Consider the following 22,455-nt stretch of genomic DNA (forward strand, 5'->3'; position numbering starts at 1 on the left):
GTAAGCGACCCGCGACAAAAGGGTGACCTTTTGTCGCGCCTCCCTTGTCGCGGCTGGCCGCCCGCGACAAAAGGGTCATACGACCCGCGACATTAGGCCTGTTTTCCACTAGTGTCTGCTTCGATGGATGGTATGCTTCTTTAGTGATAACATTTTTTTCGTGAAGAAAGGCAAAATTCATACCAACCAGCCCAAGGGAATACGAAACCAAAGCCGTAAGCTGCCTCCATTTTGATGCTTGTGAAGACGGCAAGGGGCCATGGTACTCTTTTTCTTCACAGTTGCGTTTTGATTGTTTCATAGTTCCCAAGTGACTAGAATGGTAACCTGGGCCATGGTTGTATTTCTCCCGGGGTGAGTGTGAACCACTGGGTCCATCAAGACCTAACATTTTCGAACCCAACCTAATCTTTGAGCTCAAAAGATTGTACACCAGGCGAGTTCATAATCATGTTCCATATCATGTAGCTTGGCGGCATTTTAAAAGCTAGTGGCTTGTCAACATTTGTGCAATTACATAATATTTTAATAACCTACTAGTTGAATGCCCGTGCGTTGCTACGGGATTAAAATATATACACACTTATCAAATGACTGTTCTAATTTCAAAATTGTGGGTAAACTATGACGGCATGTGGTTCTATTCATATTAATGCCCTGAACAATTGGCTTGTATCTGCTTGACTATGTCAAATTTCTCTCCACACCTCCCTATAATTGCAGATTTAAAAATATGTCATCTCTCTTTATCGTGACGCGCTTATTCAGAACGTTGCAAAATCTATAAAATGGTTCTCACATAGTGTTGGAGATGATGTGAATCGTATTTAGTTACAAATGACTGACCTGCCACAAGAGATGATCGTATACTAATTTCTTATTGAATGCCTTAAAAAATATTTTATAAATAATAAATATACATATAGTGCATTCGTAATGTTTGTCCCTTACTATTCTTCAACGACCACAAAAAAAACATATTTATGACAAGAAGAAACTAAAATAAACAGTGTACACTGAGAAAAATAAACAAAACCCAATTAACTAAAATGACCTCCGCCTTAAACTTCTCCAATTTCATTGTGGTCTGCACATTTCTTAGGATGTACAGATTTAACTATAGCGCATGGATGGTACAAACCCATAGTCTGGGTCACTTTCCTTAAAACATTCATCCCCTGACCGCATCTCTTGCTGTGGAGGTCATCCGTTTACATGGAGATGGAGAAGCTTGACACGCACCTTCATCACAGCGTGTTTCTCCCCTTCTTCCGCCACTCATCGCCACCCAGGTCGGCCAGCAGCCTAAATCAAGCTGGTCCTCATTAGTGCTTACCATATTTAACAACATATAGTTTCCAAAAGTAGAAGGATTTAGGCACAAGCTATACTTTGGTTCACATGACTTAAGGTTTCAGATTTCTATCCCCAGGCAGAGTAAAATAAATTTTGATCCGACTGTAACATTAACATATGTACTTTGATTGCACAATTAACATTTTTCTAATAACTTACAGAAATTGCAATATGGTGGCATTTATTTTGTTCCTTCTGTTTGAAATAATCAAGATAAGCATCTGTTACTTTTAAAGAACACCATCCAGAGAGGTTATGTGCAAGCAATTTGCTCCAAAATAAAAATGAAAGCTAAGTCTGCAATATCATGTTCATTCTTTATACCAAAAAATAGTTTCTGTGTCTAATGAATCCTGTTACAGGTGGGGCCAGCAGCCTCCTTGTTCTTCGACCATGTGTAGTAAGATTATTTGATGTCTCTGATGTCTCCAACTTCATGAAATTGAAAAGTTCATAACAAAAAAAGATTAATAATTGCAGCCAAATTATATGTACGTAATGTTAACAACACTATATAATTGAACCGTTTGCTTGCTTGATGCATTTAACTTTAAACTTGTACCTGATGTATGTACCCGTACAGATGATGCTTAACATGTACACGTATTTCAATTTTATGCATACAATACAGGTTGTATCTAAGGTAGTACCACTATGCATCAACCTGATTACATGACTCAGCTTCCAAGCATAAGAAGATGATAACCGACTGTGCATACCCATGTATGGTGATGAAAGTTAACAGTACTGTACCTGCTGCCACAATAGTCTGAAGCAGAATGAACAAATGAAGGCAATGAGAAAAAAATGGATACTTAGCCTATATGGACCAAAGTATATTGCCAGCATTTTCATGAATGCGTAAAAGATTGATAGTGCTTGTCTAGAAACAGTTGACATGTCAAGACATTTCAATGGAACCGCAGCTAATTGCAGATCAAGATTAAAGACAGCAAACACACCATGTAAATGATCAAGTTCATATCTGCACAGTAAAGGAACAATATTGTCTGGCTCTATGACAGGTTCAAAAGTAACTATTTTTAAGAAGATTCAGGTTCAGCAGTGCCGCGAGCATTCATATCCATAGAAAACATCCAACCTCCTACATTATAGCGGTACAAGTTCTTAAATTTGTAGCCATGAAAAATAGCAGCATACAGTTGAAAACCAGTAATAGTGGAAAGTATTGCCATGCAATATTTCGTAACCTCTGTCACAAACCATCGATGGCACCAAACATAGTACGAACTTCATCATGTGCTTATGCGGAGAATAAAGTATGTTAATAACAGTATTCAAAAGCACTTGTCCTGGAGGTGTTTCAGTTTGAGTACACCAAATGACTGGGAAAATTCAATTGAAGACAGTTTATGTGGCCTCTAACTAAAATTCAAGTAATTGCTAAAAAAGAGCAGCATACCAAGTAAAATTTATGAAACACTTTCTTGTACAATTTGTTGAGTAAACTTAACTCAGTGGCAAGCAAACAATTCTACTAAAAATAAGTTTTGTCCCAAACTGGCACAACCACTAAAAATACAATAGAAATATTGTATTACTTCCTGACAATAATCAGCGGGAAAGAAATAGCTGCCAAAAGTAGGCTATATGTACATGCTTTCAGCTTGAGTAGATCATATTTTCAAGTTTTCGAAGAACTGGTTATACAAAAATATAAGGTAAAACTACGAAAGCGAGAAAATTACCTCCCAAATGTTGAATCTAGTACTGATGTACCGTATCTCAAAATAGATCATGATGGAGCACAAAAACATGTCACTTATGTTTTCCAGTGGCATCAGAAGAGCCAGCTGTCCGAGTTGTAAGATACTTGCCAACTCTGCCACCAGCTCCTGGGTTGCTAAACCATGATCCCACCTTATTCTGAATTAATGCAAACAAATGATAAAATCATCTTATAAATTAATGCAAATCAATAATTGAATCTAACTGAAACAACATGCAAAGCAGCATTACATGATCAGCATCCTTGTTCTTCTCCTCGTATTTTGCATTTTCCTCTTCCTCGGCAGGTTATATACAAGGATTCACAAATACACAAACTTATAGTAACTTTATCTCCTCATGCAAATGAAGTTAGAAAGCAGGAATGACAAGTTCGACTGTTTCCCCCCACTAAAAAAATATGCATAACACAGTGCTTAAAAGACAAGTGTACTGCAAGAGTACCAAAATTAAAGGGGCAAACTAAGTAAAAAAAGCAAATGAAGCTGAAAGTATCATCCTAACCAATGGACGGGCAAACTAAGTAAAAAAAGCAAATGAAGCTGAAAGTATCATCCTAACCAATGGACGGTCAACATCATCACATCGTAAGCCTCACCATAAGAATCAAACAGTGTGCGCCATGATGGTTCTATGACATGATCCCCTGGTCTCGGCGGACCCTCAGATTGGTCTTTCAAGTGCACCTACCCTGCTTGTGCATAGAGTCTGTCCAGAGGATTGGCATCGATCCTGACCCTTTAAGTTTTAACCAAGATGAGACCGCTTTTACAAAAATTCGGATGCACAATTATAACCAGCAGACAACAGTAGCTAGCCATATGTCAACAACAAATTGGAGTACCCACAACAACAGACACACAATGCAAGTGTTTCTCGTTCCATACCAATTCCTCTTCTACTTGACCTCAAATAAGTAAACAAATCTAGGGCGACACCTCAATTTGTCCTAACCTGTATTGTGTAACTACAAGATCGAACGGAGTAATTCCCTTGCACACTCACTTATAATTTAACATCAGGTCAGCCATACATTACGTGTAATTATTTAGCGAGCTGACACACAATCGTACATGCAGATCCTTCGCACTAACCTCTTTGTACTCCTGGGGCTTCTGGATTAGGGTGGTAACTGTTGTAATTAAAAAAGTAATAAATATGGTTAGTGTGGTAATTGCATGACCTATTAATGCAAATCAATAATTACATGCAAAGCAGCATTACATGATCAGCATCCTTGTTCTTCTCCTCCTACTTTGCATTTTCCTCTTCCTCGGCAGGTTATATGCAAGGATTCACAAATACACAAACTTATAGTAACTTTATCTCCTCACGCAAATGAAGTTAGAAAGCAGGAATGACAAGTTCGAATGTTTCCCCCCACTAAAAAAATATGCATAACACAGTGCTTAAAAGACAAGTGTACTGCAAGAGTACCAAAATTAAAGGGGCAAACTAAGTAAAAAATGCAAATGAAGCTGAAAGTATCATCCTAACACTAGTAGAAAACCTCTCATCCATCTAAGCCATTGGTACCGGTTCCCTTACGAACCGGTACCAATGGGGTCATCTATACCGGTTGATTGGCTCTGGCGGGCGAGGAGATTTAATACCGGTTCGTTAGGAGCTTTCGTGCATCGTTCGTGTTAGGAACCGGTACGAAAGGTCTTCGGCCAAAATTAAAACGCGTGGTGGGGCCCGGGCTGGACCTTTGGTACCGGTTCGTAACACGAACCGGTACCAAAGGGTACCCAGCCATATCAAAATCGCCCAGATCGTCCCGAGCCCCCTGCTGGCTCTCATTTTTCTCATCTTCCTCACACTCTAAATTTTTCTCCACCTCTCACACACTCCAATAATCTTTATTTTTCTCCACCATTTTAACAAGATTAACGGCATACATCTATCCAAGGGTTAGCAATATCATCCTTCCTTCCGGCGTTCCTAATTTAGCTCAGTTCTTTGGTAGTTTTAACTCGTACTATTTTTGTAGTGCAATCAAGGTGTTCGATGAAATGCCTAAGTTAGTGATTTTATTTTTTTATATGCAATTTGAGCTGAAATTATGGTATGTTTTGTAGGTTTTAATTAGTATCATCCCCGTCCTCACCGCCGTCGATCGCTAGCGTCGTCCCCTAGCCGGCACGGTACCACCTCGGTGAGCCCCTCTTCTTTTTTATAAAAATAACTTAGTTTTATGTGATGAACTTGAATATTAATTAAGTTGGTCACTCATATATCCATGATGTTGTGTACTTAATGATTTTTGATATACATATAAAATGCAGATGAGTCGACAATGGATGTACGGTGACCGGTGCCATCCCGAGTTCATTCTTGGCATGCATTATTTTCTCAACGTGGCTGAGGCAAACAGGCGGTCGAATGGTTTCATGTATTGTCCATGTAGTTCCTGTAAGAATATGAAGGATTACTCTACCTCGAAGACCCTTCACGTCCACCTGCCGGAGAATGGTTTCATGCCCAGCTATAATTGTTGGACCAAGCACGGAGAAAGAGGAGTTATATTGGAAGACAACGAAGAAGAAGAGGATAGTGACAACTATCCCAGCTTATTCACCTAAGACGGTGGTAGTAGAATGGGGAAGATGAAGCTGAAGAAGAGCTCATTTTCGATGAGCCGATTTTTGATGACCCGGATGACGATTTGGGTCGGGCCATTCTTGATGCGAAGATGAACTGCGGAAATGAAAAGGAGAGGTTGAAGTTGGAGAAAATGTTAGAGGATCACAACAAACTGTTGTACCCAAATTGCGAAAATGGTCGAAAAAGCTGGGTACCACGCTGGAATTGTCGCGATGGAAGGCGAGAGAATGGTACTTCGACAAGGGATTTGAAAAGTTGCTGAAAATAATAAAGAAGATGCTTCCGGGGAGAACGTGTTGCCCTCTAGCACGTACGAAGCAAAGAAGGTTGTCTGCCCTCTAGGATTAGAGGTGCAAAAGATACATGCATGCATCAATGACCGCATCCTCTACCGCGGGAGTACGAGAATTTGAATGCATGCCCGGTATGTAGTGCATTGAGGTATAAGATCAAAGCGAGATGACCCCGGCGATGTTGAGGGTGAGTCCACCCCCGGGGAAGAGGGTTCCTGCGAAGGTGATGTGGTATGCTCCTATAATACCACGGTTGAAACGTTTGTTCCAGAACAAAGAGCATGCCAAGTTGTTGCGATGGCACAAAGAGGACCGTAAGAAAGATGTGATGCTTTGAGACACCCCGCCGACGGGTCGCAGTGGAGAAAAATCGACAGAGAGTTCAAGTCATTTTCAGATGACGCAAGGAACTTAAGATTTGGTCTAAGTACGAGATGGCTTTAATCCTTTCGGGAGCAGAGCTCCAGTCATAGCACTGGCCGGTGACTCTATGTATCTATAACCTTCCTCCTTGGTTGTGCATGAAGCGGAAGTTCATTATGATGCCGGTGCTCATCCAGGGGCCCGAAGCAACCCGGCAACGACATTGATGTGTACCCGAGGCCATTGGTTGAAGAACTTTTAGAGTTGTGGCGTGACGAAGGTGTACCTGTGTGGGATGAGCACGAACAAAAGGAATTTAACCTACGAGCGTTGTTATTTGTAACCATCAATGATTGGCCTGCTCTTGGTAACATTTCAGGGCAGTCAAACAAGGGATACAATGCATGCACACACTGTTTAGGTGAGACTGATAGTATTTATTTGGGAAACAAGAATGTGTACCGGGGCATCGTCGATTTCTTCCAAAACAACATCACGTAAGAAAGAGAGGAAAGCATTTCGGAGGTGAGGCGGATAACCGAACCAAGCCTACCCGCCCTAATGGGGAAGTTATATATGATATGGTCAAGGATTTAGAAGTGATCTTTGGAAAGGGTCCCGGCGGACAATCTGGTCCGCATGATGTTGACGGACACGTACCCATGTGGAAGAAGAAGTCGATATTTTGGGAGCTACCCTACTGGAAATTCTTAGAGGTTCACTCTGCAATCGACGTGATGCACGTGACGAAAAATCTTTGCGTGAACCTGCTAAACTTCTTGGGCGTGTATGGGAAGACAAAAGATACACCGGATGCACGGCAGGACCAGCAAAGTATCCACGAAGGAAACAACCTGAATCCAGAGAAGTATCAAGGTCCTGCCAGCTATGCTCTTACCAAAGAGGAGAAGGAGATCTTTTTTGAAGTCCGAGTAGCATCAAGGTCCCGTCTGGCTTCTCGTCGAATATAAAGGGAATAATAAACATGTCGGAGAAAAAGTTTCAAAACCTAAAGTCTCATGACTGCCACGTGATTATGACACAATTACTTCCGGTTGCATTGAGGGGGCTTCTGCCGGAAAATGTTCGAGTACCCATTGTGAAGCTATGTGCGTTCCTCAATGCAATTTCTCGAAGGTGATCAATCCACTTACTCTACAAAATTTACGTAAGGATGTGGTCCAATGTCTAGTCGGCTTCGAGTTGGTGTTCCCACCATCCTTCTTCAATATTATGACACATCTCCTAGTTCACACGGTCGAAGAGATTGGCGTTCTCGGTCCTGTATTTCTACACAACATGTTCCCCTTTGAGAGATTCATGGGAGTCTTAAAGAAGTACGTTCATAACCGTGCTAGGCCGTAAGGAAGCATCTCCAAGGGCTATGGAACAGAGGAGGTCATTGAGTTTTGTGTTGACTTTATTCCTGACCTTAAGCCGATCGGTGTTCCTGAATCGCGCTATGAGGGGAGACTGCGTGGAAAAGGCACGCTAGGAAAGAAATCAGCAACGTGTATGGACGGACATTCTTTCACTCAAGCACACTACACAGTTCTACTTAATTCCATCTTGGTGGCTCCGTACAAAGAGGAACACAAGGAGATCTTACGCTCTAAATACCCGAGCAACGTGAAGATTGGATTGATGGAGAACACATGAAGACTTTCGGCGGTTGGTTGCAAACACGTCTCATGAATGTCACCGATGACGAGCAGCTGTACTTGTTGGCCAAGCAACCATCTTCTACTATATCGACTTTTCAAGGGTACGAGATTAATGGGAACACATTTTACACTTTCGCCCAAGACAAAAAGAGCACCAACCAAAACAGTGGTGTCCGCTTTGATGCGTAAGATGGCAATGGGAACAAGGTCACATATTATGGGTACATAGAGGAGATATGGGAACTTGACTATGGACCTAATTTCAAGGTCCCTTTGTTCCGGTGTAAATGGTTCAACCTGAAAGACGGGGTGCAGGTAGACCCGCGATGCGGAATGACTACGGTGGATTTCAAGAATCTTGGGTACGACACCGAACCATTCGTCCTAGCCGGTGAAGTGGCTCAGGTTTTTATGTGAAGGATATGTCTAGCAAACCGAAAAAAAGGAAAGAAAGGCAAGAGGACACATCATACGATGAGCCAAAGCGGCACATAGTTCTTTCAGAAAAAGAAACATCGTGGGAGTAGAGGACAAGACAGACATGTCGAAGATTATAATAAGTTTGACGATATTCCACCCTTCAAGGTAAAAATTGACCCAAGCATCATCTTAAACAATGAAGATTGTCCATGGTTGCGTCGCAGTAAGAAGAAAGGGAAACGAGCGAAGAAAACTCAGAAGACTAGCTAGCTACATATAGGGATCATAACTTGTGTATCTCAATATGGAAATCACTTTTGTGTAATGATGTTACTGTATGTAAGATATTAACAATGGAGATGGTTGGCTTGTTTTACTAGTTAAGTCACGCGGGCTTGCAGGGAAATTTTTCCGAGGCGGAACTTCCGAATATGCCATATATAGGGCATGTGCACCAAGGGCATATTCGAGAAGTTCCGCCACGGGAGATATCCCAACCCTTACCGCAAAATTGTTAGAGGAGATGGAGTCTTCCACGGGCTTGCAGAAAAAATTCCGAGGCGGAACTTCCGAATATGCCATATATAGGGCATGTGCACCAAGGGCATATTCGAGAAGTTCCGCCACGGAGATTTCCCAACCCTTTCCGCAACATTGTTTGATGAGATGGAGTCTTCCTCGGGCTTGCATTAAAAAAATTCCGAGGAGGAACTTCCGAAGATGCCATAGGGCGTGTGCACCAAGGGCATCTTCGACAAGTTCCGCCACGGGAGATTTCCCAACCCTTTCCCCAACATTTGTTAGAGGAGATGGAGTCTTCCACGGGCTTGCAGGGAAATTTATCCGAGGCGGAACTTCCGAAGATGCCATAGGGCGTGTGCACCAAGGGCATCTTCGACAAGTTCCGCCACGGGAGATTTCCCAACCCTTTCCTCCATCCATGGTGATGAAACTCTCCATCCATGTTGGCTTGTTGAGCTGCTTCCCATGGTGTATCGATGCTCCTTTTATAGGCAGAGCGTCCTTATCCTGCCGACAGCTTTAGTACCGGTTGTAGACACGAACCGGTACTAAAGGTTACCCACGCGTCCTTATCCCACCGACAGAGCGTCGTGCGCTACATACTTTATCTCATCGAGCAGGGCGTCCTTATCCTGCCGACAGCTTTAGTACCGGTTGCACCCACCAACCGGTACTAAAGGTTACCCACGCGTCCTTATCCTGCCGACAGCTTTAGTACCGGTTGCACCCACCAACCGGTACTAAAGGTTACCCACGCGTCCTTATCCCACCGACAGGGCGTCGTGCGCTACATACTTTATCTCATCGAGCAGGGCGTCCTTATCCCGCCGACAGCTTTAGTACCGGTTGCACCCACCAACCGGTACTAAAGGTTTGCCTCGATCTGTCTTCCCGCCTATTTTCTTCCCGCGCTTTCCACCGGTTCCCGCCTCTGTCTTCCCGCCATTTTTTCACTATATATATGTAGGCTTGGCCACCATTTACATATCACATCTAGACTCATATCTGCAAACCTCATCATTCTCTCCCATGGCCTCCCCTCACGCACGCCTGCGGCATGTTCGACGAAATGCCGCGCTGCCGTGCGGAGGGTAGGCGCCGGCCAGGCCACCCCGCCCCTTCACCTCGACGACCAGCAGCAGCAGCCGGTCGCCAAGCCGCAGCCGGCCCGGTCTTGGCGACGGCCTTGGCGACGGCCTTGGCGTCGGCCTTGGAGGCGAGGCAGTACAAGTCCGGCCCGATGGCGGCCCTGGAAGATGGCCGTGAGCGCGGCGCCCGCGGTGTGCGCCGTGTGCCAGAGCAGCCGACGGCGGTGAGGGTGTGCGAAGCGCCGGGCCGGCCGTGAAGGAGAGCCAGGCATTCGAATTTTGTTTCCAATTTTGCATAGAAAGAATGACACAATGACACAGTTACTTTCCAATTTTGATGAAGTTCAAATTTCAAATAGGGATTTTGATTATTAATCATATTTTAAAATTTTAGGCGGAGAAAAAATCAAGTTTTCAATGGGTAACTTTGAAGCTTTCCCTTTTATGCATCAATAGAGAGAAGAGCGAGAGGAAGAGCGCCGAGTGTTAGGGTTAGGGTCGAGAAAAAGAGAGAAGAGCGAGAGGAGGAGCGCCGAGTGTTAGGGTTAGGGTCGAGAAAAAGAGAGAAGAGCGAGAGGAAGAGCGGCGAGTGTTAGGGTTAGGGTCGAGAAAAAGAGAGAAGAGCGAGAGGAAGAGCGCCGAGTGTTAGGGTTAGGGTCGAGAAAAGAGAGAAGAGCGAGAGGAAGAGCGCCGAGTGTTAGGGTTAGGGTCGAGAAAAAGAGAGAAGAGCGAGAGGAGGAGCGCCGAGTGTTAGGGTTAGGGTTTTTTTTTGCTTTCTTCATTTCAATTGTTATCCATCTAGCAATCTGTTATATGATCATTACATGATGAATGAAATACAATTGCTTTCTTAATTTTGCAGTGACATTGAGGTATGGAGGACGGCACCTTCGTCCGAGATGAGGAGGGGGAAGAAGCGGTGCAGCGATTGATCTATGAGAGTGCCCGTGGTCCGGAACCCGACGATGGAGATGACAACGAGTACGCCGACTTTCTCGAATGATTTTGGCGAGGGACTTGAGTCTGAACAAGTTAGAAAAGACAATGAAGTGTCCATCACAAACTCCGGCGAGGTGTATATCTATGTATCAATTAGTCTGTGTTCATCCCTAGATGCATTCATTTATTTGTATTGCACTTATTAACGAATAATTTTTTCTTTTAGCCTTCTGGATCATCGAGCAAGTCTGTTAGAACAAAACGAGGCCCGACGCGGGTGCTAAAGGGCGAGGGCAGGTTAGCCCTCACGGCATTCAAGGCTAATGGTGAACCAGTGGAGCCCAAGGAGTTTTGCCGCAAATTTACAAGTCAATCCGGAGTTATTGTTAGGGACCATGTACCGATCAGCATTCAAGAGTGGCATAAGCCGAAGAACCCGGAGAGTGGTGCTACTTATGTCAACGACAGCATGAAAAAATTTCTTTGGGAAACGCTACTGACAAAGTTCAGCCTACCGGAAGACATGACGGAAGGCCAGAAGGATAAAGTCAAGGAATGGACATGGAAGAAGATGGCCATACAATTCCGTAGCTTCAAGAAAAATTTATGGGACAAATATAAGAATGAAGATCCAAAGTATTCGATGATAATCTAGTGAAGATAAAAGATCACTGGGCCGCATTTAAGGAGTATAAGAAATCGTCTAAGTTTGTGTCCCGATCGAAGAAAAATACCGAAAATGCTGCAAAGAAGAAACTTCCGCATCATTTGGGGTCAGGTGGCTACAAGAGTGCCATTCCGAAGTGGACAGCGTTTGAGAATAAACTGATGGATCATGGAATCACTCCACGAGACATGGGACTGGCCCGAACGGTCCAAGTTCTGGTTGTTCGCTCATGGGGCGGGGTTGGACCCAAAGACAGGGGTTGATCGTTGCGAAGGGAAAATGGAAGGAAAAAATTGAGGCAATTGTACCGAAGCTTGTAGATGCAATTGAAAAGGTCGAGAAAGGGAGAGTACATTCCCGATCGAGAGAATGACGAGCCGACACTCGCTCTGGGGAACCCCGAACATGTTGGACGGGCACGAGCTCGCCAGGTCTCACCATGAAGGAAGCGTGGCCGGACAGCGCGACACTTATAGAAGCCGTTCGCGAAAGAAGAAGAAGGACGCCGACATTGTAACGGAGTTGTTATCTAGGGTGGAGGCTCTTGAGAGAAATCGAGGGCACCCGATCAGCCGCTGTTTCTACAGATCCACAAGCCGATGCTGCCCCATCTCAGCGAAGAAGCGGTGTCGGTTCCTCGCATCTTGACGGATGTGGAGGAAGCTACCCCGTGGATTATGTCACGGAGAAGACAGATTGCGAGCTACATATGTTAATCAGGACCGCGTCTGTTAAGGTGGCGGTCGGCTATGTGTACCCAAGTGAAGATGGAGCAATGCACCATCATATGCCCATTCCACCTGGTTGTGTTCGTGTCGGGGTGGATGAAGTTGTTTCGGGGTTTGAAAAAGTGGAGCTTGATATTCCTAGAGGTGAAGATGAGAGGACACCGGGCGATGTCAAGCACGGTTTCGCCCTATGGCCGAAGAAGTACGTCGTCCTTTTGCAAAGGCCACCGACTCCTACACATGAGCAGCAAATGCCATCGACTCCTCCCGGTGGCAGTCTGGTGAGCAGCCAAGTCCACACCTACCCGAGAGGGACCCCGGCGTGAGTCCACCATCTCGAGATCCTCCGCGTAAGACAGCGTCCGTTAAGCGGAACGGTGCGCCGCCTAGGAAGAAAGCTAGAAAGGAGAAACAACTGCCGCCTCTGAGAAGTTACCTTGGGAAAAAACTCCAGGAGGAAAACGCGGAGGCCGTTAAGGCCGAGGTGAAGAAATTTTTGCACCGAAAGTGCCAGAGATACCTTTCGAGAAGACACTAGATCGGGAGAAAGTTGTGCGTACCGTTGACAATCTATATGACCCTGTACCATCGCCGCCATCGACTATGCGCGTTCTATTGAAAGGTCGTATGACAAGATGATCGAGGCGACAAAACCCGTTAAATCGGGTATCAGGGAGATAAAAGGGATACACAGTGTCTACCAGCTCGGACAACAACCCGTTCAATCGGTCGCCCCTCTCAAGGTGTTTGACGGGAAGACCGTTCAAAGTTCTCGACAAGACGCAACTGATTACGCCTTAGCTGAACGAGCATATCAGTTTGTTCAAGGGAAAGATTTGGTCGAGAATCTCAGGAAGGTACCAACATGTATGCGTAACTTGCATTCGTGGTACCTTAAGGCCTCAAAGGAAGGGATCGAGACTATCATGGTGCGAGTTAGGGAAGAGCACTACTTCCAGTGAGTACTTGTGTGAACGTTGACTTCGCCGAACTCTTTCAGTTATACAATCTCTCCGGGCCCTCGACAAATCAATCATCAGTTGCTATTGTCTAAGTGATTTATTTATTTAATTTGAGAAGTCGTTCATTGTCTGCAGATTATAATCTTTTGTGCGCTATATTATGCAGATCGAAGATGCTCGAATGCAAAAGGGACGATATCACGTACATTGGGTTCATTGACCCGAACACAATGCATGTCAAAACCATAGATGATCCCCTCTATAACAAGGATACACCGCAGACTTTGCTAAGGTTTTTGAAGCGACAACGTGACAAAAAGCTAATACTTTGGCCTTACAACTTCGAGTGAGTCTTCTTGTCTTATAACACATTATATTTTGCTCACCGTATGTCAAAATTTTAACTAATGACTACATATTGAAACGTGCGTAGGTTTCACTTTATTCTTCTCGTCATCAATTTGGAAATTGGAGAAGTTGAAGTCTTGGACTCACTAACCAAAGAAAAGGATCTATACGTGTCTTGTTTTTTAATGCTCAGAAGGTAATTTGAATTCTTATCGGTTTGTTTCGTTAATTTCCTGCTTTGAACTAATTGATGACTCTTTTATGCATTTTCTTTTGTCGAGCAGCGTATGGCAAACTTTCATCAAGGAAGATACGTCCGTGAATGGCCACCGAAGCTGCGATGGCGTGCGAAAGTAAGTAGTACTACCTAGGTCCACACACCTTTCAATTATCATACTTGACTATTGTTTGATTGAATTATATTCTTGTAAAGAAATGCCCGCAACAACCTCCGGGGACCGATCTCTGTGGATTCTTCGTTTGCGAGTTCATCCGCAGAATTGTCAACGAGAGAACGAATAATGAGAGAAATAAAGAGGTACAAAAACAATCTTCACAAATTTGTTTTGTTATCATAAGTTGTGCCGAGTTTCAGTAATAGTTGTTTCATGTATTCATTTGTATCTTATTCTTTTATAGTTGGCAAGAAAGCGGAACAAGCTCTCAATCGATGACCGCTTCATAGCAATAGGCGAGGAATTGGCGGGATTTTTCCTTCGGGACGTCATACCACCACTCGCAGAGCACCACAATGAATGAAGATGTACATGTTACATATATCGTTGACTCGAAGAGTACCACTATGCTACATGTAATAGACATATATAGAGTACGCCTCGGAGAGCACCACTATGCATGAAGATCGATCTTCATGCATAGTGCTACTTAATTTGCGATCTCATGCAATAACATGTGTGTTATATTATATGCACCAACTTGCTATGCATCATCTTGATCTTCATGTACTACCTAAACCCAAACGCGTTTCTGGTGCATCGACGCGATATGAATCAAACCGATATCCCTAAACCTCTCCAAAACCCTAAAAAGCCAATTCTCTGCCGCGGCAGAGATTTGGGAAAATTCCCTGCCGCGGGGGGAACCTTTGGTACCGGTTCGTATTACCAACCGGTACCAAAGATCCTCAGCCCTGAGCTCTCCTGGTGGCCCACGTGGAGGCCCGTTTTATACCGGTTCGTAAGCAACCGGTACGAAAGGGGGGGGGGCTTTAGTGCCGAATAATTTGTACCGGTTGCAAAACCGGTACGAATGGCCCTCTGGAACCGGTATAGATGACCGTTTTTCTACTAGTGTAACCAATGGACGGTCAACATCATCACATCGTAAGCCTCACCATGAGAATCAAACAGTGTGCGCCATGATGGTTCTATGACATGATCCCCTGGTCTCGGCGTACCCTCAGATTGGTCTTTCAAGTGCACCTACCCTGCTTGTGCATAGAGTCTGTCCAGAGGATTGGCATCGATCCTGACCCTTTAAGTTTTAACCAAGATGAGACCGCTTTTACAAAAATTCGGATGCACAATTATAACCAGCAGACAACAGTAGCTAGCCATATGTCAACAACAAATTGGAGTGCTAGAAAAAGAGTCAGTGAAAGTCAAGGACAACACTACTTGGCATTACAGTCACCGTTCTATATATGCAGTGTTAGAAAAAGAGTCAGTGAAAGTCAAGGACCGTAACTTGCTACAACATCATAAATGGGCTCGCATATGCAGAGGTGGTATAGACATGCAACCTGGCACTCCATATTGATTACTATTTAGAAATGAGGTTCAACTCATCCTGGCTCCCTATGGAGAAGTATTTTTGCTGCAATACGTAACAACAAAACATTACACACACCAGCAGTAGCTCCATGGTAGTCGGTCCAAAACAATCGAAACCAAGTTAGAATTAATATACCATAGTTCCTAAATATGAACTGAACTCTTTGAAAAACAGAATAACCAAAGCTTGGGCATCACCATTACCTAGAGGAGACGTGTTGTGGGTCTAGCTTCTGCAAAATGTGTGGCCATGGACTACTTATAAATCTTATTGTTCTATATAGGATAAACAAATCATTAATATTATTAAAACTGATATTGAAACATAAATAAAAAGCTGAGTTAGCTAGAAACATATATCTTTACATAAGAGCATATGTAGGAGAAACATATATCTTTATATTTATATTTCTAACAAAAACTATGAGGCACAGAGCACAACTTGGTTCATGAGTAAATATACCAGGTGAAAAAGAATCATAATTTCCAGAAGTACTATCTTATAAGCTCGTCCAAGTAATGCTAATTCAGATGTCATCAATACAATAATCAATTCAGAAACCACAATGTTAGCCTAAAATCACAATTATTCAGGTTTAGTAGATGTTTTTCGACCAAAGCACAGTTGGAGCACATTGTCCATGATCATGGGAAGCTACTGAACCAACCTATACATACAAATTTATCCTTCATATATATAAACGAAAAAGCAATTCTAAGTTTGTAGCAATCAACATAGAAACAACTTCCGATGATTCTAAGTGATATCTAGTGATATATAATATGCAGATTTTACCTGTGCAACTCATCAATTTGGTTTTAACTTGACAAATTCTGATGAGCTCGGGCATTTCTCTTATGTTCATCTTCTCTTCTTCTCTAGTTGCCCTTTCTGTGGAGTCCTCAAGAAGCAGCAACTGCAACCAGGTCACGCATTCCTCCCTCCTTCGTCATCTCAGATCGGCGGGATGTAGGGACTGCAACGAGAGGCGCGTGAATGACGAAATCGAGCGGGCGCTGACGATTCGGAGCTGCGCCAAGCCTGCGCAGCAGCCGTGGAACGCGCAACGGACAAATCGGTGGAAGGAGACACCGCCTCGTCCATCGATCCAGTCGAGGACAACATGCCCAAGTCCGGGGCGGCGGCGGCGGCGCGTCGCGGAGGAGGCAGGCGGCATTCCCAAGGATGGGGAGCAGCAAGCGGCGCATGAGGCATCATCGGCGAGGGCGAGGATGCGTGTGTGCGGCGGCGCTCATGCGGTGGAGGCCGGCCAATGACACGGAAGGGAGCGACGAAGTGCGACGAAACGGACGACGTATAGGCCTGACGACGGAACCACTTCCCCTTTTTTAAGTAGTAGAGATACAAAGTTAAGTAAGATTTTCAGTCCCGTTGTCTACGTGGCCATTGGGAGAAAGATATCGCACAGTTTTATTCTTTCTCTCCTTGCCAACATGATTGCTACCCGCCTTGCCCCTCTAATGTGCGACCTTGTGTCCAATGCCCAAAGCGCCTTCATAAAAAAAAAGAAGCATCCACGACAACTTCATGTATGTGAGAAACCTTGCAAGAAGGCAGGGCCGGCTCTAGGATTTGGAGGGCCCCAGGCCGAACTTTATAAATGGGCCCTATTTAGGCTGTGTGCATGCTAGATGGGCCTAATTTTTTTTCTCCTACCTTTTCCTATATGCACTGTGCTAGAAATAATGGGCCCCCGTTTTGGTTGGGCCTCGGTCGGTCGCACTTCTTGCCCTGGGCCAGAGCCGGCCCTGCAAGAAGGCTACACAAGAGCAAATCCCTTCGCTCCTCTTCAAGCTTGATATCCGGAAAGCATTTGACTCTGTGAGATGGGACTACATTCTTAAGCTTCTTAAGAGACAGGTTTCCTGCCCAACTTCCGTGATTGGATCACTGCCTTGCTTTGCACCGCCTCTTCAAGGGTCCTCCTAAATGGGGTGGCCGGCGCTCCCATTTTGCATGGAAGAGGTTTGAGACAAGGTGATCCTTTGTCTCCACTCCTTTTTGTCCTTGCTATAGACCCCCTCCAAAAAAATACTTGAGTTGGCCACCCAACATGGGCTCCTTCACAAGATAAGAGGAAGAGGAACAATTACTCGAACATCTCTACATGCGGACGATGCGGCCATTTTTGTGGATCCCAAGAAGGAGGACATTCAAAATCTTTCCTCCATCCTCGCCTTATTCGGAGAAGTTACCGGTCTCCTCGCAAACTTCCAAAAGAGCATGGCCATCCCCATTAGATGTCAAGATATTGACATTAACGAGGTGCTTTATGGGGTTCCGGTGATCCGCGCTTCCTTCCCAATCAAGTACTTGGGGCTACCCCTATCGGTTTGGAAGCTTAAGAGGATCGATTTTCAACCGTTAGAAGACAAGATGGCTAGCAAGCTTGTTACTTGGGATGGGAAAAATATCAATGCAGCCGGGAGAGGGGCCTTGGTAAAATCCGTCCTCACGTCCCAAGCAATTTTCCATCTAACCCCGCTCAAAATCCCACCGGGGTGCATCACTTCCATGAATAAAATCGAGCGTGTTTTTCTTTGGGCCGGCACCAAAGAGGTCACTGGGGGGAAAGTGTAAGTTGAATTGGGAATCGGTTTGTAGACCCAAGAAGCTTGGTGGTTTGGGCGTCCTATGTCTCGAGAAATTTGCGAGGGCTCTTCGGTTGAGATGGCCTTGGTTTGAATGGAGTGACCCGAGTAAACTTTGGGTGGGCATGGGTACCCCTTGTGATGAGGTGCATATGGAGCTCTTCTATGCCTCCACCACTATCTCCATTGGTAATGGGGAGATTGCTCCTTTTTGGGATTCCCCGTGGCTCAACGGAAAAAAGCCCAACGATATTGCCCCGCTCATATATGAGGCCTCCACGAGGAAGAAATGGAAAGTCAAGCATGCACTCACCAACAGTGCTTGGATTGCCAAAATAAAAATGGACACCGACTTGGCCGTCCATCACATTCATGAGTACATCCGGCCTTGGGTGCAATTAAATGCCTTTCAACTTATTGAGGGCGTACAAGACTCCATCACTTGGAACCTCACTTTGAAAGGGGAGTACACGACGACCTCCGCTTACAAGGCGAAATTCTTTGGAGCCACATTAACAAATATGAACAAGATGGTGTGGAAGGTTTGGGCCCCTCCAAAGGTCAAGTTCTTCGCTTGGTTGGCCATCCGCAATAGAATTTGGACGGCGGATCGTCTTGAGAGAAGGGGTTGGGACAATTGTGGGTTTGCCCGCTTTGCATGCAAACTCAAGAGACGGCAACACATCTCTTCTCTCAATGCCGCTATACCAAGAGGCTTTGGGATATGGTTAAGAGTTGGCTTGGAATCCCCTCCGTCCGCACTCATGAATGGGGGGAGATGCGTCCCTTCGGGAGTGGTGAAAGATGATGTTGTGCAATGCAATGGAGAACCGGAAGGACATATCTTCCATAACCATGCTTGTCACTTCGACAATATGGAAGGAGCGTAATGCAAGAGTATTCAGCAATAAATCCACGCCCCCAACCATCTTACTTCAAATCATTAAGGATGAGGCTAAACTTTGGAGCGCCGCGGGTGCGAAGCTTTTGAGTTTTGTAATGTCGGGAGAGTAATCTCTTACGAACTTATGCTTCTTTTTTGTTTTGTCAAGACTCTCCTTCTTATTTAATGAATGGAGGCAAATCTTTTGCCCCCCCCCCCCCCCCCCTTCAAAAAAAAAACAGACATCTATAGGCAACAATGCGATTCATTTTTTCTTGTTTGAATACATATATGAGACAATGTAGCATTGCATTTGTGAAACGCCTTATAGAGTAACGTTGTATACATGGAAGGAGGTAGTAAGAAGAAAGTGACCACTGGATGAAAAACTACCTCGAGGGCACATGGAACAAATTAAAACCAACACATATGCAAATTATGGAAACATGATTCTGTTAAACGTGCATACACCACACGTAGGGAAATGCTCACGGAGAATCCATATTAGTGGTGTGCCGCAATGGTGACATGCCACTGGTATTTGCTAAAGAAATGACCAAAATGTCAGCGGGATGTCAAAATTATGTTGGACCTAGTGATCTGACCCAGCCTAAGGGCATCTCCAACGCGGGTACGCAAAATGTAAAACGGATAGCGCGTGTGTCCGTTTGGGTAAAAACGCGTCCCAACGCGCAGACCCAAATACAAAACGGACTGTCCGTGAGGTTCGGCACGACCCAAAGCCGGCTTAAATTTGGGAGGCTTTTGCGTCCTCCCGGACGACTTCGTGCGGCTCTGGACATTCGTTTATATCCGCCCGACCCCACATCTTCTCTCTCCTCCGTTCATCTCTGACTTCTTTTCCCCCTTGGATGCTCCCATGGCTGCCGGCGGAAAGGCTCACCTGGCGCACTGCCGCCGTCGCCTTCGCATTGAGGCCTCCGCCGCTCTGTGCTAGGCCTTTTTTTTCATCCATGCCGGAGTTCGCCGCCGCCAAAACGAGCTCCGGCGGCGAAGCTCGTCGACGGCGATGCGCAAGGCGACGACCAAGGGCGCCGGCCGCGCCGCCCGCCGCTGCTGCAGCTGCCGCCCCGCCCGCACCGCACGCAGCTGCTCCGCCCGTGCGCCCCGCTCGCGTGCAGCTGCTCCGCCGAGCCCCATCGCCGCGAGCACGGGCCGCCGCGCCGCGCGCTGCCGCTCGCCCCATCGCCGTGAGCCATGCCGCCGCGGGCGCCGGCCGCGTCACTCCTCGCCACGCCACGCCGGCCGCGTCGCGCTGCGCGGTCACGGGCGTCGGCCGGCCGCTGCGAGCACAGGCCGCGCCTCAGCACGCCACCGCTCGTCTTGCCATAGCCGAGCCCAGGACGCCCGCCCAGGGAGATGGACGGGGCCGTGCACGCGGCGAGGAACGCGGACGGGGCCGTGCACGCGGTCGTCTCCGCTCGGGAGGAAGCAGCGCGTTGGGGCGGCTCGCCTTGCGCAGCGTCGCAGCGGCCGTGCGCGAGGCGCTCGTCCCGGCCAACCTGCTCGACCCGGAGCAACGCCGCGACGGGAGCTTGCGGGAGCTCGCCGGCGGCCCTGCGCCACGGAGCTTGCACAAGCGGGGGCACGGCCGGCGACCCACGGGCATAGGCGCGGGCGGCGCCGGTCGCGTCGAGCACGGGCGGAGGCAGAGGTCGCCGAGGCGCGGCCTGCCGGGACGCGGCGACCACAAGCGGGGCACGGGCGGGCGCGGAGGTCGCCGGGGCGCGGCCTGCCAGGACTCGGCGAGCACGGGCGGGGCACGGGCGGGGCGAGCCGTGGCTGGGCGGAGGTCGCCGTGGCCGGGCGGGGTGGGGGCGGGGCAGAACTCGCCGGGGCGGAACTCGTCGGGGCTGGTTCATGACAACTAGTACTAGTATGCAGTAGAGAAGATGAACAGACAAAAAAAGCCACGGACGTCCTCGTCTGTCCGCGTCTCCGGAGACCGACCCAAACAGCCAAAATCGGACGCGAAAACATGTCCGTTTGGGTCGTTGGGTTGGAGATGCCCTAAGGCACTATCTTGTGGCGTGGTACTTTGCCAACAAGCCGCTAGTTGATGGGACTCAGTGATCTGATCCGATCTAGGTCACTTATGATTGGTACTTTGTCGAACGGCTTTATGACCCAACAGCACTAGTAATTTGGACCGGGCCAGATTTTAGACACGCATACATCTCGCTTCTAAACCTAGCCGTCCACTCGATTCATCTCTCACCGTCAAAAAAAAAAAAAAACTCGATTCATCTCTCCCTCTGGCGATCAGCCGCCCCTCAGGCCTCATCGCCCATTGATTGCCGCCCTTGTCGAAACAGGTTCACATAATAACCAGGTAAACACGACAAATTGAAGTTCAGCATCGTGTCTAACTCTTTTACTACGAAACGGCACCACACCATTACAAAGCAGTCGTTATTTCTCTTCCACTAAAAAATGTGGCTTGCACCACCCACACACTGACAGACACGCCGTTCTTTGATCTTAGCAAAGCTATTTTAATTTTCTGGGTAGGGTCGACGACGCAGCGGTCGGGCATTCGCAGTCGCATCCCTTGTAGAAAGGCTTGCCGTAGCAGGTGCCAACGCCTCCCTTGATCTTGGCGGCGCAGTCCGTCTGGCAGGTGGCAGGATCGCACGGCGCCACTGGGTTCAGAATGAACGACTGACAAGCCGTGCCTTGGCCGGTCGCCGCCGAGACCTTCGCCGTCATGTGATCTGCAGGATCTCAAAAGAAGCGGCAGAATCATTTGTGTGTTTCTTAAAAAGAATCATCAGTGTAGTTCTGAATTGTTGAAGAATATATATGCGTGAAAGTACTTACGCGAAGATAACACCACGAGGGCGAGCGCGATCAATAGGATCTGACCAGTCCTCATGTTATCAGCTTACAAAGGTGCAAAGTATATAATGTGTTGATATACTTCACCTGATGATGTCTATGTCGTGCTACCACGGCCAAGGGCTTTATAGTGGATGTGGTCATAATATTTTTGGAAAGACTTCAAGTACTTTACTATGAAATCAGCGTCTTTAAGACATATATTGTAAAAATTAATGGTATTAGTTATTTCCATAAAAGAAATATATCAGGATTTTTTTGGATATTGAACAATATTACAAAATCAATGATCAGGGGAAATAAATTTTATATTAAATATAAATTGTATCCTTGAATCTTGTGTGGCACTAAAGGAAAAAGCTTATAACTCGTCGTTGGTAACACGAACCGGCGTGATGGAGAAAAAAAGACCGTCGCGGTAGGTCGTTGGTTGGTTGCCTCGGTGCATACTACTGATGCGCAAAATAAATTTACGTCATCGATACTTGCTTCGAGGGTCAACCTAGGGGCTTAAAAATGGTGACGGTGGATTATTTACGAGCAGTCGTATGCATGCATCACCGATTTTGTCCGAAAAATGGCGACATCCTTGCTCTGTTGT

The 22,455-nt window shown here is 46.2% G+C and overlaps 3 long non-coding RNA genes across 3 annotated transcripts; 1 reads left to right on the plus strand and 2 right to left on the minus strand.

Moving 5' to 3' along the window:
* Positions 1-864: 864 nt before the first annotated feature.
* On the minus strand, positions 865-4,288 carry LOC127305772 (uncharacterized). The gene is made up of 2 exons (XR_011747775.1): positions 3,337-4,288; positions 865-3,243 (listed from the first exon to the last, which is right to left on the minus strand). It is a non-coding gene; the product is annotated as an uncharacterized lncRNA (long non-coding RNA).
* A 9,316-nt stretch (positions 4,289-13,604) lies between these two features.
* Positions 13,605-14,024, plus strand: LOC139832162 (uncharacterized). Its single transcript, XR_011746838.1, has 3 exons — positions 13,605-13,704; positions 13,792-13,902; positions 13,991-14,024. It is a non-coding gene; the product is annotated as an uncharacterized lncRNA (long non-coding RNA).
* Positions 14,025-21,414: 7,390 nt separating this feature from the next.
* On the minus strand, positions 21,415-21,931 carry LOC139832163 (uncharacterized). Its single transcript, XR_011746839.1, has 2 exons — positions 21,837-21,931; positions 21,415-21,730 (listed from the first exon to the last, which is right to left on the minus strand). It is a non-coding gene; the product is annotated as an uncharacterized lncRNA (long non-coding RNA).
* Between the last annotated feature and the right edge of the window lie 524 nt (positions 21,932-22,455).

This window comes from Lolium perenne, chromosome 6 (assembly GCF_019359855.2).
Source record: "Lolium perenne isolate Kyuss_39 chromosome 6, Kyuss_2.0, whole genome shotgun sequence".
Taxonomy (NCBI): domain Eukaryota; kingdom Viridiplantae; phylum Streptophyta; class Magnoliopsida; order Poales; family Poaceae; genus Lolium; species Lolium perenne.